We start from the raw sequence: 14,888 nt of genomic DNA on the forward strand, positions 1-14,888 counted from the left end.
TGACCGGCCGGACGTGAGGTGAGTGCCGGCCGGCCGGACGCCCGGCATGGAGTAAGAAGAGAAAAGGACAAGGAACATCTTCTGACAGCGGGCATGCTCTATGACCAGGCCATACTCCAAACCTTACGACAAAGGGTTCCGCTGTCCCATCGAAGACGTGCTTGGACTGTAGCAGTATGGTGTCAGGTAAGCTTTCTGACAAGCCCTTATTGAGGTATGGGCTGGGGACACGTATTCGCCTCGGTATGTGTGCATGAGCTCCTTCCCAGCTCTATATAAGGAGCCTCGCACTTCACCGGAGGTACGCATTCTCTGAGATTGTGAGCCATTTCTTTGTTGTCTGCTTACCTGACTTGAGCGTCGGAGGGTCGTCGCCGAGAACCTCTTCCCGGCCCGACTTCTTTGCAGGTTCGCCGGAGGTCCGTGCGGACGGGCAGAAATCTACGTTAGCAGTTTGGAGAGCGCCACGTGCCCAGCGTCCGTTGATTCAGCTTTCAGACAGGATCAATTTGGCGCCGTCTGTGGGAACACTCCTGCATCCGATTGGAAGCAATGGACGAGGCTGGACGACCGCACTCGGTGATGCTCTCCACAGAGGAGCTCGACGCTTTATCGAGACAAGAGCCGCTAAGCTTGTAGAACAGAGACAAAAGTCACAAGCCGAGCGGGTTGAACAACAAGCAACATCAGCATCAGGGGGCCGAGCGGAAGCACCTCATGCCACGGTTCCATTTCATCGGGCCTTATTCCGCACGCCTCCTGAAGCCGCAGCAGTGAATCGCGATCGAGGATCTTCGTAAGATGAAATACCAATACGGGACAACAGAAAAGGCAAGGCCCCCCGAGCGGACGCTTCACCCGAGCGGATCAATCGGAAATTCTCGGAGGCCATTCTACGAGACCCTCTGCCAAAGCACTATGTGCTCCCAGCGATCGGTGAATATAATGGAACCACCGACCCGGATGATCATTTGGGTAAGTTCGACAACACGGCTACCCTTCATCAATACACAGATAGGGTGAAGTGTCGAGTTTTTCTAACCACCCTCTCGGGATCGGCTCAATGGTGGTTTCGGAGACTGCCGGACGGATCTATCTCAAGTTTCAAAGACTTTCGCACGGCCTTCCTCCACCATTTTGCAAGCAGTCGGCACTACCAGAAGACTAGCGTGAGCTTATTCGCTATCAAGCAAGAGCCCAAAGAGCCGCTCAGAGCTTATATCCAGCGATTCAACCGGGTGGCCATGGACATTCCAACGGCCACCTCCGAGACAATGATGAACGCATTTACACAAGGTCTCGTGGATGGGGACTTCTTCCGCTCGCTCGTTCGGAAGCCGCCCCGGGACTACGATCATATGCTACACCGGGCCAATGAATACATCAATGTGGAGGAAGCCTAAGCGGCCCGAAGAAAGGAAATTTCAACCGAGCGGGCTCCCCCTGCCGAGCGGAAGCCTCACACTGCTCATCACCCGCCCAGAGGACCGAGGGCCGAAGTAATCCGCTCCCCCCATGCGAGGTCCCATGTGCAAGAGGTAGCTGCCGAGCGGCCCAAGCCAAAGAAGAAATGGACCCCAATGTTCTGTTCATTCCACCGGACGGACACGCATAACACCAGAGATTGCCGGAGTCTTCCTCTAATCGCCCACCCCGTTCCCCGGAGTGGCAGCCGTCGATCGCCATCATCCGACAGGCGACAGAGACCTCGTGAAGCCGATCGGACGATACCCGACAGGCGGCAAAGACAAACTCCCGAGCGGCATCATACTTCGAGACGTGAAGACAATCCCCGGATGTCTAGGGAGCGGCCTAGACCGTCCGCTCGGGAAGAAGAAAATAGAAACAACACTTCTCGAAGCGAAATCAACATTATAGCTGGTGGGCCGACCGGCGGAGACTCTAACCGAGCAAGGAAGGCTAGCGTCAGGCAGCTCCAGATCCATGCGGTCGGCTGCAGCCAAGAAAGGGCGAGTGGACCCGAAATCAGTTTCGGGCCCAAGGACTTGGAGGGAGTTGAAGTGCCACATGACGACGCTCTCCTCATCAAAACAGTAATAGCCAACTACAATATTCACCGCGTTTTCATTGACACAGGAAGCTCGGTCAATATAATATTCAAAAAGGCTTTCGACCAATTGTAAATTGATCGAGCCGAGCTGCTGCCCATGACAACAACCCTCTATGGGTTTACGGGCAACGAAGTTCTGCCGGTCGGACAGATCCGGCTGGCGATTTCGCTGGGAGAGGAGCCGCTCAGAAGGACGCGGACTGCAAACTTCGTCGTGGTGGACTCTCCATCGGCATACAACGTAATATTGGGACGACCGGTTCTCAGTGAATTCCGAGCGGTCATCTCCACTTTCCACCAGAAGATCAAGTTCCCGGTCGAAGACAAAGTGGGAGAAGTACGAAGAGATCAACTGGCAGCTCGGCGATGCTACGTCGAGATGGTACGAGCCGAAGCCAATTCTGCTCGGAAGGCGCCCCGGATTGAGGTAAACGCCATAACTGAAAAACCTCCCTCTTTGGTGTATGAAGAAAAAGAGGAAGTACAGATCCATCCGACCCGATCGGAGGCCACCACATTCATTGCGACCGATCTGGAGGCAAGCCAGAAAGAGGAAGTGGTCAAATGCCTCCAGAGAAACCGTGATGTCTTCGTCTGGTCGACGCATGAGCTGCCCGAAATTTCACCGAGTATAGCACATCACGAGCTCCACGTCCGACCGGGCGCTCGACCGGTGAAGCAAAGGAAGAGGGACTTTAGCGCCGAACAAAATGCAATCATCCGAGCGGAGGTCGAGAAACTCCTGGAGGCCGGCCACATACACGAGGTCCAGTTCCCGAGCTGGTTGGCGAACGTGGTACTAGTCTCTAAGCCGAGCAACAAGTGGAGAGTGTGAATCGATTTCCGGGATCTTAACAAGGCGTGCCCAAAGGATTTTTATCCCCTGCCCCGGATCGATCAACTGGTGGACTCCACAGCCGGCTGCGAGTTGATATGCATGCTCGACGCTTATCAGGGCTACCATCAAGTGCTGCTCGCCCGAGAAGATCAAGAGAAGGTTAGCTTCGTTACAGCTGACGGCACTTACTACTACAATGTGATGTCATTCGGACTGAAGAATGCGGGAGCAACTTACCAGCGCTTGATGAACAAAGTGTTCAAGGAGCAGATCGGGCGAAATATGGAAGTATATGTGGATGACATTCTCATCAAGTCGGTCCGAGCGGCCGATCTTTTTAAAGACATGGAGGAGACTTTCCGAACGCTACAGAAATATGGAGTTAAGCTAAACCCTCATAAGTGTCTGTTCGGAGCAAAAGGCGGGCGTTTCTTGGGATACATAGTGACCGAGCGGGGCATCGAGGCAAATCCCAGCAAAGTGAAAGCACTACAAGATATGCCACCCCCAAGAAATCTGAGGGAAGTGCAGCGCTTGACCGGTCGGATAACTGCTTTGTCCAGATTCATCTCCAAGACTCCCGACCGGAGCCTACCTTTTTTCAAAATCTTGCGCAAAGCCACTAAGTTTCATTGGGATGAAGAATGCGATCGGGCGTTCGAGGATCTGAAAACATACTTGAACTCTCTGCCTGTGCTAGCCAAGCCAACTATGGGTGAGCCACTTTGTATCTATTTATCTTCAACTGAGCAAGCAGTTGGCTCGGCACTAGTAAGGGCGAGCGGAGAAGAACCTGTATATTTTTTAAGCCATATTTTAAAAGATGTTGAATTTCGCTACACTGGGCTCGAGAAGCTGGCCTTCGCCTTGGTCCTCGCCGCTCGGCGCCTCCGTCCCTAATTCTTGGCTCATACTATCATCGTCCGGACGAATAGTCCATTGGGAAGAGTGCTGTTGAATCCAGAAGCGTCCGGGCGGCTCATCAAATGGACAACGGAGTTGAGCGAATTTGACATTCAATACCAGCCCCGTTCGGCGATAAAGGCGCAGTCCTTGGCGGATTTTGTCACCGAAGTACAAAGGCCAGAACCCGAAGCCATGTGGAAAATATTCGTGGACAGATCGTCCACTCGGCTCGGAAGCGGGATTGGCGTACTATTACTCTCTCCTCAAGAGGAAAAGATGCACTTATCCGTCCGGCTGGATTATAGAGCTACAAATAACGAAGCAGAGTATGAGGCCCTTATAGCTGGCTTATAGGCAGCCCGGCATGTGGGGGCTGGACGAGTGACGCTGCATTCAGATTCTCAGTTGGCCGCTCAGCAGCTCTCTGGTACTTTTGAGATTAACAACGCTCGGCTCAAACTCTACGCTGAAGCCTTTGAAAAGCTCAAGGCCAATTTCAGAGAAGTCATTATCCAGAAGATACCCCGAGCGGAAAACTAGGCGGTCGATGAGTTAGCTAAACTCGCAAGTTCAATAACGTCGGTCGTCATCCAGCAGCCAATTGAACAAGTATCTTTGGTGGCGCACGTCGACCGGATGGAGGGCCTCTCGTTTCCTAGCGATTGGCGGACATCCATCATGGAGTTTCTCCGCTCGGGTACTACACCGTCCGATCGGGATGAAGCCCAGCTTCTGAGGAGGAGAGCCGGTCGGTTCACACTTATTGGAGATCAACTCTACAAGAAGGCTTTCTCTCGCCCGCTATTGAAATATGTGAGCTCGAAAGACGCGGCGTACATCCTCCAAGAAGTGCATCAAGGATCGTGCGGAGGGCATCCGGGCGGACGATCGCTGGCTAAGAAGATCCTGCTGGCCGGATACTTTTAGCCAACTGTCACGCCCCAGAGGAGTCCCTGCCAGATAAAAATCCGACAGCATCTCCCCTGTACCGGTGACAATATGAAGCATACATACATACATCACAATATATAAACATAAACAACATATTCATCAGCCCACACGGCTGGAACATACATAAAATAGAAACAACATAACCACGAAATGTATCAATTATATATATATATCCATAGACTACAATTACTATACAGATAAACGACATCTGTAACAAAAGTGTAAAATGTAAATACAGCGAAACAAAAGTAAAACAAACCAGAAAATCAGCACGTCGAGATCTCTGAGCAACTCTATGAAAGTCCAAAATCAACAGTAATATCAAAAGGATCCCTGTGTCTGCAAAACTGGAGACCAAGGAATGTAGCAAATTAGCCAAATGGCTAAGTGGATACTCAAGAAAGATGTGCATGAATTTAATCTTATTGAAGAAGTCAAGGAAATAGAATAAATCATCATCTTTTGTTACAACTTTAGGATTATTCTTAAAGTTCTACCTTTATACATATATATGTATAATCATCTTCTCATTATCTATAATCAGGTAAAATTTTTAGATAGAGTTTGGGATCTTCACCTTATCATCACTTGTCATCATTAATAAAATCAATTTTTCAATCTTATTATTTAATCACTCAATTATAAGTTATCATGGTAAGATCAACATGTATATCAATAGTCTGAATCTGATAAATCAACTAAAAAGTGAATCACTGGAGCCAATATCATCAGAGTGAAATATCATATGGATAGGCTAAAAGCCTCCTAAGAGTATAAAACTGTCGCATACGTCATCTGACGTACGGGCTATCAGCCCTCACCGGTGGAAGACATAATAAACACTGACCGAGGGCTACATCACGCCAACACGCCTCGGGTGTACGGTCAGATACTCTGGACCGCGGCCGCCGCGCTACCACAATAACATGTGGGCGGTCCAGTACTCTAATATAGAGCTCTGGTATAAAGCTAGGCTCATAGTCTTCACTTTTTAATTCTTCATTTACTATCTTTATTAATTCACCGTTATGATTATATTCATCCATTTATCATGAATATTCTCTTTTCATATTGAATGGTCAATCAAGGTAATATTTTCGTGTCAAATATATTAATTTATCATTATAGGGTCCACAGATAAAAAGCTACAAGTATCAACAGATAGAGTATCAAAAGCATGAAATATGTAAGGTCAAGCAAGTCAAAAGAGACAAGGTATCAACAGAAGATAAATTTAGAATATTTCTTTAATTTTAAAAAAAACAACTCTTCCCATATCAATCCCAATATGAACCCACATGTGAACAAGAAAAAATATTAATTATTTACCCTCCAATAATTTTAATATTTTAACCCATTTCGCTATTTATAATATCAGTTTAATTCCCATTTTGAAAACAATAATACAACATATACATATTCCAATTTATATATTTATTCATGCACAAGGAAATAGACAAGAGTAGATGTATCCACCTTATATACAGCAAAATCTCCGAGTATCGGCAGGTCACCGTGCTCCACTCGAGCTCGGATCTACAAACACAATATCAAACATAACTTAAATAATCAAAATACTATCTAATAATAATAATGACCTAAAATCTACACATTATCTCTAATTCAAAATCAGTGAATTATTTTGATCTCGATACCTCGTACCACTTCGCATTCCTAAATACAACATCTGTTCTAATCTAGATAACCCTTCTAACTACACATCAATTTAACCAAAAGCAACCTAAAATATACCTTCTAAGGGTTTTGTGTGGCCGCTGGAAATGAGGACAGCAACTAGGGTTATTTTCCCATTCGTCGTTGGCCGCCTCAGCTAGCTCCGGCGAGCTCCGGCGATGCTGCCAAGAATAGGGCAGCAGCTAGGGTTGCTGTTAGAGAAGACAAAAGGCAGCAAGGTGCTGCTGTTGGAGGGGAAAAGGAGAGAGCAACTAGGGCTTTGTTTTCCCTCCTTTCCTAGTGGTCCGGCGAGCTCCGGTGAACTCCGAGGAGCTTCAACAGTTCTGTCGAGAAGCAGAGAAGAGGAAGCAGAGGAGAAAACTGTGCTATCTGCCCTTGCTGGAGGAGGAGAAGAGGTGCGGCAGGAGGAAACAAAGGTTGCGGTGCTTGAGAAGGAGAAGGGGAAAGCTTGGTCGTTCGTCGCCGCTGGAGAAGAGAAACGAAGAAGAGAGGGGTTTGAGGTGTCGGTGGGGAAGAGAAAAGGGAAAAGGAAAAGGGGGTGTGGGGGAGGGCATGTGCACGTGGGTGAGTGGCATGGTTTTTTTTTTTTTCCACACTTAACATTCTCCCCCACTAAAAGAAATTTGGTCCCCAAATTTAAGTAATTGAGACGCATTGATACCTGAGGTAAATAAATGAGGATATTCGATACGCATATCCTCCTCACGCTCCCAAGTTGCTTCTTGATCAGAGTGGTGTTGCCACCCAACCTTTACGAGACGAAGGCATTTGTTCCTCAACTGATGTTCCTTGCGATCTAGAATACGAACAGGGAATTCTTCGTATGTCGCATCAGACTGTAGGGGAACTACAAGATCCTTCAAGACATGTGTCGGATCCGGAACATACTTCTGCAACATAGAAACATGAAAGATATTATGTACTCCTGCTAAAGCTGGGGGTAATGCAAGTCGATATGCAACAGCACCAATCCGCTCAAGAATCTGGAAAGGTCCGATAAATCTGGGTGCTAACTTCCCTTTTAACCCAAATCTCTTAACTCCTTTTATGGGTGAAACACGAAGAAATACGTGATCACCTACTGCAAATTCTAACATTCTTCGTCTTTTATCTGCATAACTCTTTTGGCGACTTTGAGCAGTCAACAGTCTCTGTCTAATAGTGCGTACTAGTTCAGCATCCTGCTGAACACTCTGAGGGCCCAAGAGTTGACGTTCACCGACCTCATCCCATAAGATAGGAGATCTACATGCTCTACCATAAAGTGCCTCAAACGGTGCCATTTGAATAGCAGAGTGGTAACTGTTATTATAAGCAAACTCTACCAAATGTAGGTGGTCCTCCCAACTACCACCAAAATCTAAGACACAAGCACGCACAAGATCCTCTAGAGTATGGATAGTGCGCTCTGACCATCCATAGGATGAAAAGCGTGCTAAAGCGCAGTTCTGTTCCCAACGCCTTTTGGAAACTTTGCCGGAATCTCGAGTAAAGCGTGGATCTCTATCAGAAATAATACTGAGGGGAATACCATGGAGTTTAATAATTTCTCTACAATATAACTCTGCTAGACGATCTAGAGATTCTGTCTTACGAATCGGTAAGAAATGTGAGGATTTAGTTAACCGATCGACAATCACCCAGATTGAATCATGTCTCCTCTGGGTCCTTGGTAACCCCGTGACAAAATCCATAGTGACATGCTCCCACTTCCATTCCGGCACTGCAATCTTCTGAAGTAACCCGGCCGGTCTCTGGTGTTCTGCCTTAATTTGTTGGCAAACTAGACACCGAGCTACAAAGTCTGCAATATCTCTTTTCATACCTTTCCACCAATATGATCGTTTCAAGTCTCGATACATCCGTGTACCACCAGGATGAACTGCAAATCTCGATCGGTGGGCTTCTCGAAGAAGATCCTCCTTAACAGGATGTACCTCTGGGACACATAATCTGTTTCGGAACCGAAGAGATCCATCCATATCACGTGTGAATTCTGGCTTGGGGCCTAACTCCAACTCACTAGCTATAGATCTGAGATACTGGTCTTCCATTTGACTTTCCTTAATCCGCTCCACCAATGGGGACTGTGCGATCAAGGAGACCAGTATACCATGCTGTGTTTGCCCTACTTCAGTTAAATCTAACTCTGAAAACTGTCTGACTAGATCTGTAACTGCCACCCTGTGAGTTGCCAATACTCCTCTAGACTTCCTGCTCAATGCATCTGCGACTACATTAGCTTTTCCAGGATGGTAGTTGATAGTGCAGTCATAGTCTTTCAGAAACTCCATCCACCTTCTCTGTCGAAGGTTTAACTCTTTCTGAGTGAAAAGATATTTCAGACTCTTGTGATCAGTGAATATCTCAAAGGTAATACCGTAGAGATAATGTCTCCAAATTTTAAGGGCAAAAATGATGGCTGCTAATTCTAAATCATGCACAGGATAATTCTTCTCATGATCTTTTAGCTGACGAGAAGCATAAGCTACTACTCTATCATACTGCATCAAAACTGCCCCTAATCCTTGAATAGATGCATCCGTGTAAAGAATGAATCCATCATCTCCAGAGGGAATAACTAATACTGGAGCACTCACCAATCTCTGCTTGAGCTCTTGGAAGCTTGCTTCACAAGCCTCAGACCAAGTAAACTTGACTCCTTTTCTAGTTAATCGAGTCAAAGGTGCAGCAATACTAGAAAATCCTTCCACAAATCTCCGATAGTACCCAGCTAATCCGAGAAAACTACGAATTTCCTGCACTGACTTTGGTTGTTCCCATCGGTCAACTGCTTCAATCTTCTGGGGGTCTACTGAAATCCCTTTACTAGAGATTACATGCCCTAGAAATCTCACAGAAGTAAGCCAAAAAGCACATTTACTAAACTTTGCATATAAGCGTTCCTTCCGTAAAGTTTCTAGAACTATTCTGAGATGTTGTTCGTGTTCCTCTTCTGATCGCGAATATACCAGAATGTCATCAATAAAGACAATAACAAACCGGTCTAAATATTCTAAGAATACCCGGTTCATCATATCCATAAAAGCTGCAGGAGCATTGGTAAGCCCAAACGGCATTACCAAAAACTCATAGTGTCCATACCGAGTACGGAAGGCAGTCTTCTGAATATCTGTATCTCTAACTCGTAACTGGTGATAGCCTGATCTTAAATCAATTTTTGAGTACACACAGGTACCTTTAAGCTGATCAAACAAATCATCTATTCTAGGTAGAGGATACTTGTTCTTGATAGTTACAGAGTTTAACTGCCTATAATCAATACAGAGCCTCAAGGATCCATCTTTTTTCTTAACAAAGAGCACTGGAGCACCCCAAGGAGAAACACTAGGACGGATAAAACCCTTGTCTAGCAACTCCTGAAGTTGAATCTTTAGTTCCTCCAGTTCTCTTGGTGCCATCCGATATGGAGCTTTCGATATTGAAGCTGTGCCAGGAAGCAACTCAATGGCAAACTCTACCTGTCGCCGAGGTGGCAAGCCAGGAAGTTCATCGGGATATTCACGTATTATGTGGACATCGAAAGTCGGACAGAACTATCCACATTGGAACTCACTAAAGACAAGAGATACCCTTGCATCCCCGAGCCAACAACTGCTGAGCCTGGAGAGCTGAGATAATAGATACCCCTCGATCATTGATCCCAATAAATTCCCATGATGATTGATCTACGGGTTGAAAAGTCACCACTTTGGCTCGACAATCGACAGTGGCATGATGCTCTGACAGCCAATCCATACCCAAAATAATATCGAATTCAGTCATCTCTAGCACATGGAGATCCACTGTAAGGATATGGCTATCGAAATTTAAAGGACAACTCTTGACCTCCTGATCTGACATCAATACTCCACCTGATGGTGTCACTACTGATAATCCATAAGGTCGAAGAGTTGGGACCCTCCTAATCTTGCATACAAACTCAGGAGAAATAAAGGAATGCGAGCTACCCGTATCTATCAATATATCCGCAGGAATATTATAAACGGAAATAATACCTCGGATAACAGATCCTCCAGCTCGCTGTGCCTCCTCACGGGTCAAAGCATAAACGTGTCCCGGCTCAAGACCCGATGGCTGACCCCTCTGAATAGAAGAAGAGAGCTGACTCTGCTCCTGTGCAGGCTGGTATGACTGGGTCGAAGGCTGATAAGATAATGGTGGCTGATACTGCTGGGGTGGAGGTAATAAGTACTGCTGGGGTGGGGGTAACAGGTACTGCTGGGGTGGAGCCACCAAATACTGCTGAGATGGAGCTGGCAAGTACTGCTGAGATGTAGCTGGCAAGTACTGCTGAGATGGAGCTGGCATATACTGCTGAAGTGGAGGTACTGAGTGATACTCACTCTCCACCTGGGACTGCAAATGATAGAGTTGTGGCTGGTGAGCAGACTGTGTAGGTGGGGGATTTCGTGGCTGAGACTGCTGAGATCTCTGCGGGACTTTCTGCTGCCGAGACTGTGGAGGTCGTGAGGTAGGTCGAGCCTGCTGAGACTGTGATCCTCCTGCTTGATGTTGTGCCTTCAAAGTGCAATCTTTCTGCATATGTCCGGGCAGTTTACAATAAAAACATATACTCTTATCCAGTGGACATTCTGATGCCAGGTGATTTGGTGCACCACATTGAAAACACTTCACCGATATCTGGCCCCGCTGTGATGGAACTGGGAGACTAGATCCCTGTGATACTTTGGCCACCTTTCGTGACCGTGAAGATTCTCTAGTCGTATCCTGACCACGAGATCGACGACCTCGACTCTGCTGTCTAGAGTGTGAGCTCTGCGAGGTCTGTCGGCTGGCTTCTCTTTCTTGAGAGACTTGCTGCTGAGTCATCTCAATAAATATAGCTCGATCAAGTGCCTCTCGATAAGTAGTAACAGGAAATCCAGACATCCTGATCCGAATATATGCTGCCAGTCCCTGTGTAAAGTGAAACATACGGTCTGAGTCCTGAGCAACCATATATGGGCAAAACTCAGCAAGTCTGCTAAATTCTGCACTATAGTCTAGCACGCTTCGGTCACCCTGCTTGAGACTCATGAATTCCTGGCGTCGAGCAACACAAAATGCTGCAGGAAAATACTGTCTCTCGAACGCCTCTCGAAAAGACTGCCAAGAGATAATCTGATCCCCAAAGACTGTCTTTTGCATCTTCCACCATGTGGATGCTTGCCCTCGAAAATGATAAGCGGCTAGCTCTACCTTCTCTGTATCTGAACAGGACATGTATCCAAAAGTGCCCTCAATATCCTTCAACCATGTATGCGCCACCCAAGGATTAGTGCCTCCATGGAACAGCGTAAAATGATCCTTTGCTGAACTAGCAAGCAAAGGAATACGGGCCTTTTCCATAATAAACGATGCTGTAGGAATGGCTGGTACGGCTACCTGAGCTGCAACAAGATGAGGTTGTCCCTCAGTCTGACCACCGACTCCAATACTGGGACCAACCTGAGCTCCCGGTACCAACTCAGATGGGGAGATAGGAGCCTCATCCAAACCAAGATCAGTAGTAGTGGCACGCTGACATGCACGACCACGACCGCGACCACTACCACTGTCGTAACCACGCCTGCGACTACGGGCACGGCTACTGCCCCAACCGCGACCACGGGCTCGTGGCATTGCCTATAAAATCAGATGAAAATTTTCAATAATCATTTATAATCAAGATAATTAAAACAAAGAATGCCCCGTAAATCCTATAGCTCAGAGATACAACTCGACTTGTATAAAAATTCCTTTGCTCGAGAAGTACATAAACTGAAAACAAAAATCTCGAAATAAAGCCAAAACCCACGAACAGAAAACGAAAAATCGAGCTCTGATACCAATAAAATTGTCACGCCCCAGAGGAGTCCCTGCCAGATAAAAATCCGACAGCATCTCCCCTGTACCGGTGACAATATGAAGCATACATACATACATCACAATATATAAACATAAACAACATATTCATCAGCCCACACGGCTGGAACATACATAAAATAGAAACAACATAACCACGAAATGTATCAATTATATATATCTATCCATAGACTACAATTACTATACAGATAAACGACATCTGTAACAAAAGTGCAAAATGTAAATACAGCGAAACAAAAGTAAAACAAACCATAAAATCAGCACGTCGAGATCTCTGAGCAACTCTATGAAAGTCCAAAATCAACAGTAATATCAAAAGGATCCCTGTGTCTGCAAAACTGGAGACCAAGGAATGTAGCAAATTAGCCAAATGGCTAAGTGGATACTCAAGAAAGATGTGCATGAATTTAATCTTATTGAAGAAGTCAAGGAAGTAGAATAAATCATCATCTTTTGTTACAACTTTAGGATTATTCTTAAAGTTCTACCTTTATACATATATATGTATAATCATCTTCTCATTATCTATAATCAGGTAAAATTTTTAGATAGAGTTTGGGATCTTCACCTTATCATCACTTGTCATCATTAATAAAATCAATTTTTCAATCTTATTATTTAATCACTCAATTATAAGTTATCATGGTAAGATCAACATGTATATCAATAGTCTGAATCTGATAAATCAACTAAAAAGTGAATCACTGGAGCCAATATCATCAGAGTGAAATATCATATGGATAGGCTAAAAGCCTCCTAAGAGTATAAAACTGTCGCATACGTCATCTGACGTACGGGCTATCAGCCCTCACCGGTGGAAGACATAATAAACACTGACCGAGGGCTACATCACGCCAACACGCCTCGGGTGTACGGTCAGGTACTCTGGACCGCGGCCGCCGCGCTACCACAATAACATGTGGGCGGTCCAGTACTCTAATATAGAGCTCTGGTATAAAGCTAGGCTCATAGTCTTCACTTTTTAATTCTTCATTTACTATCTTTATTAATTCACCGTTATGATTATATTCATCCATTTATCATGAATATTCTCTTTTCATATTGAATGGTCAATCAAGGTAATATTTTCGTGTCAAATATATTAATTTATCATTATAGGGTCCACAGATAAAAAGCTACAAGTATCAACAGATAGAGTATCAAAAGCATGAAATATGTAAGGTCAAGCAAGTCAAAAGAGACAAGGTATCAACAGAAGATAAATTTAGAATATTTCTTTAATTTTAAAAAAAACAACCCTTCCCATATCAATCCCAATATGAACCCACATGTGAACAAGAAAAAATATTAATTATTTACCCTCCAATAATTTTAATATTTTAACCCATTTCGCTATTTATAATATCAGTTTAATTCCCATTTTGAAAACAATAATACAACATATACATATTCCAATTTATATATTTATTCATGCACAAGGAAATAGACAAGAGTAGATGTATCCACCTTATATACAGCAAAATCTCCGAGTATCGGCAGGTCACCGTGCTCCACTCGAGCTCGGATCTACAAACACAATATCAAACATAACTTAAATAATCAAAATACTATCTAATAATAATAATGACCTAAAATCTACACATTATCTCTAATTCAAAATCAGTGAATTATTTTGATCTCGATACCTCGTACCACTTCGCATTCCTAAATACAACATCTGTTCTAATCTAGATAACCCTTCTAACTACACATCAATTTAACCAAAAGCAACCTAAAATATACCTTCTAAGGGTTTTGTGTGGCCGCTGGAAATGAGGACAGCAACTAGGGTTATTTTCCCATTCGTCGTTGGCCGCCTCAGCTAGCTCCGGCGAGCTCCGGCGAGCTCCGGCGATGCTGCCAAGAATAGGGCAGCAGCTAGGGTTGCTGTTGGAGAAGACAAAAGGCAGCAAGGTGCTGCTGTTGGAGGGGAAAAGGAGAGAGCAACTAGGGCTTTGTTTTCCCTCCTTTCCTAGTGGTCCGGCGAGCTCCGGTGAACTCCGAGGAGCTTCAACAGTTCTGTCGAGAAGCAGAGAAGAGGAAGCAGAGGAGAAAACTGTGCTATCTGCCCTTGCTGGAGGAGGAGAAGAGGTGCGGCAGGAGGAAACAAAGGTTGCGGTGCTTGAGAAGGAGAAGGGGAAAGCTTGGTCGTTCGTCGCCGCTGGAGAAGAGAAACGAAGAAGAGAGGGGTTTGAGGTGTCGGTGGGGAAGAGAAAAGGGAAAAGGAAAAGGGGGTGTGGGGGAGGGCATGTGCACGTGGGTGAGTGGCATGGTTTTTTTTTTTTTTTTCCACACTTAACACCAACCCTGCAAGCAGACGCCGCTCGGACCGTCGTGACGTGCCTTTCCTGCCAGAAGTATCACAACTTCTCCCACCGACCGGCGGAGGAGATGAAAGCTGCTACCGTCTCATGTCCGTTCGACCAATGGGGGATGGATATTGTGGGTCCGTTTCCTACGGCGACCGGTCAGCGGAAGTTTCTACTGGTGGCTATCGACTATTTTCTAAATGGGTGGAGGCCGAGCCACTGGCCAGGA

The sequence above is a fragment of the Zingiber officinale genome, chromosome 5A (assembly GCF_018446385.1).
Source record: "Zingiber officinale cultivar Zhangliang chromosome 5A, Zo_v1.1, whole genome shotgun sequence".
In the NCBI taxonomy this organism is placed as follows: domain Eukaryota; kingdom Viridiplantae; phylum Streptophyta; class Magnoliopsida; order Zingiberales; family Zingiberaceae; genus Zingiber; species Zingiber officinale.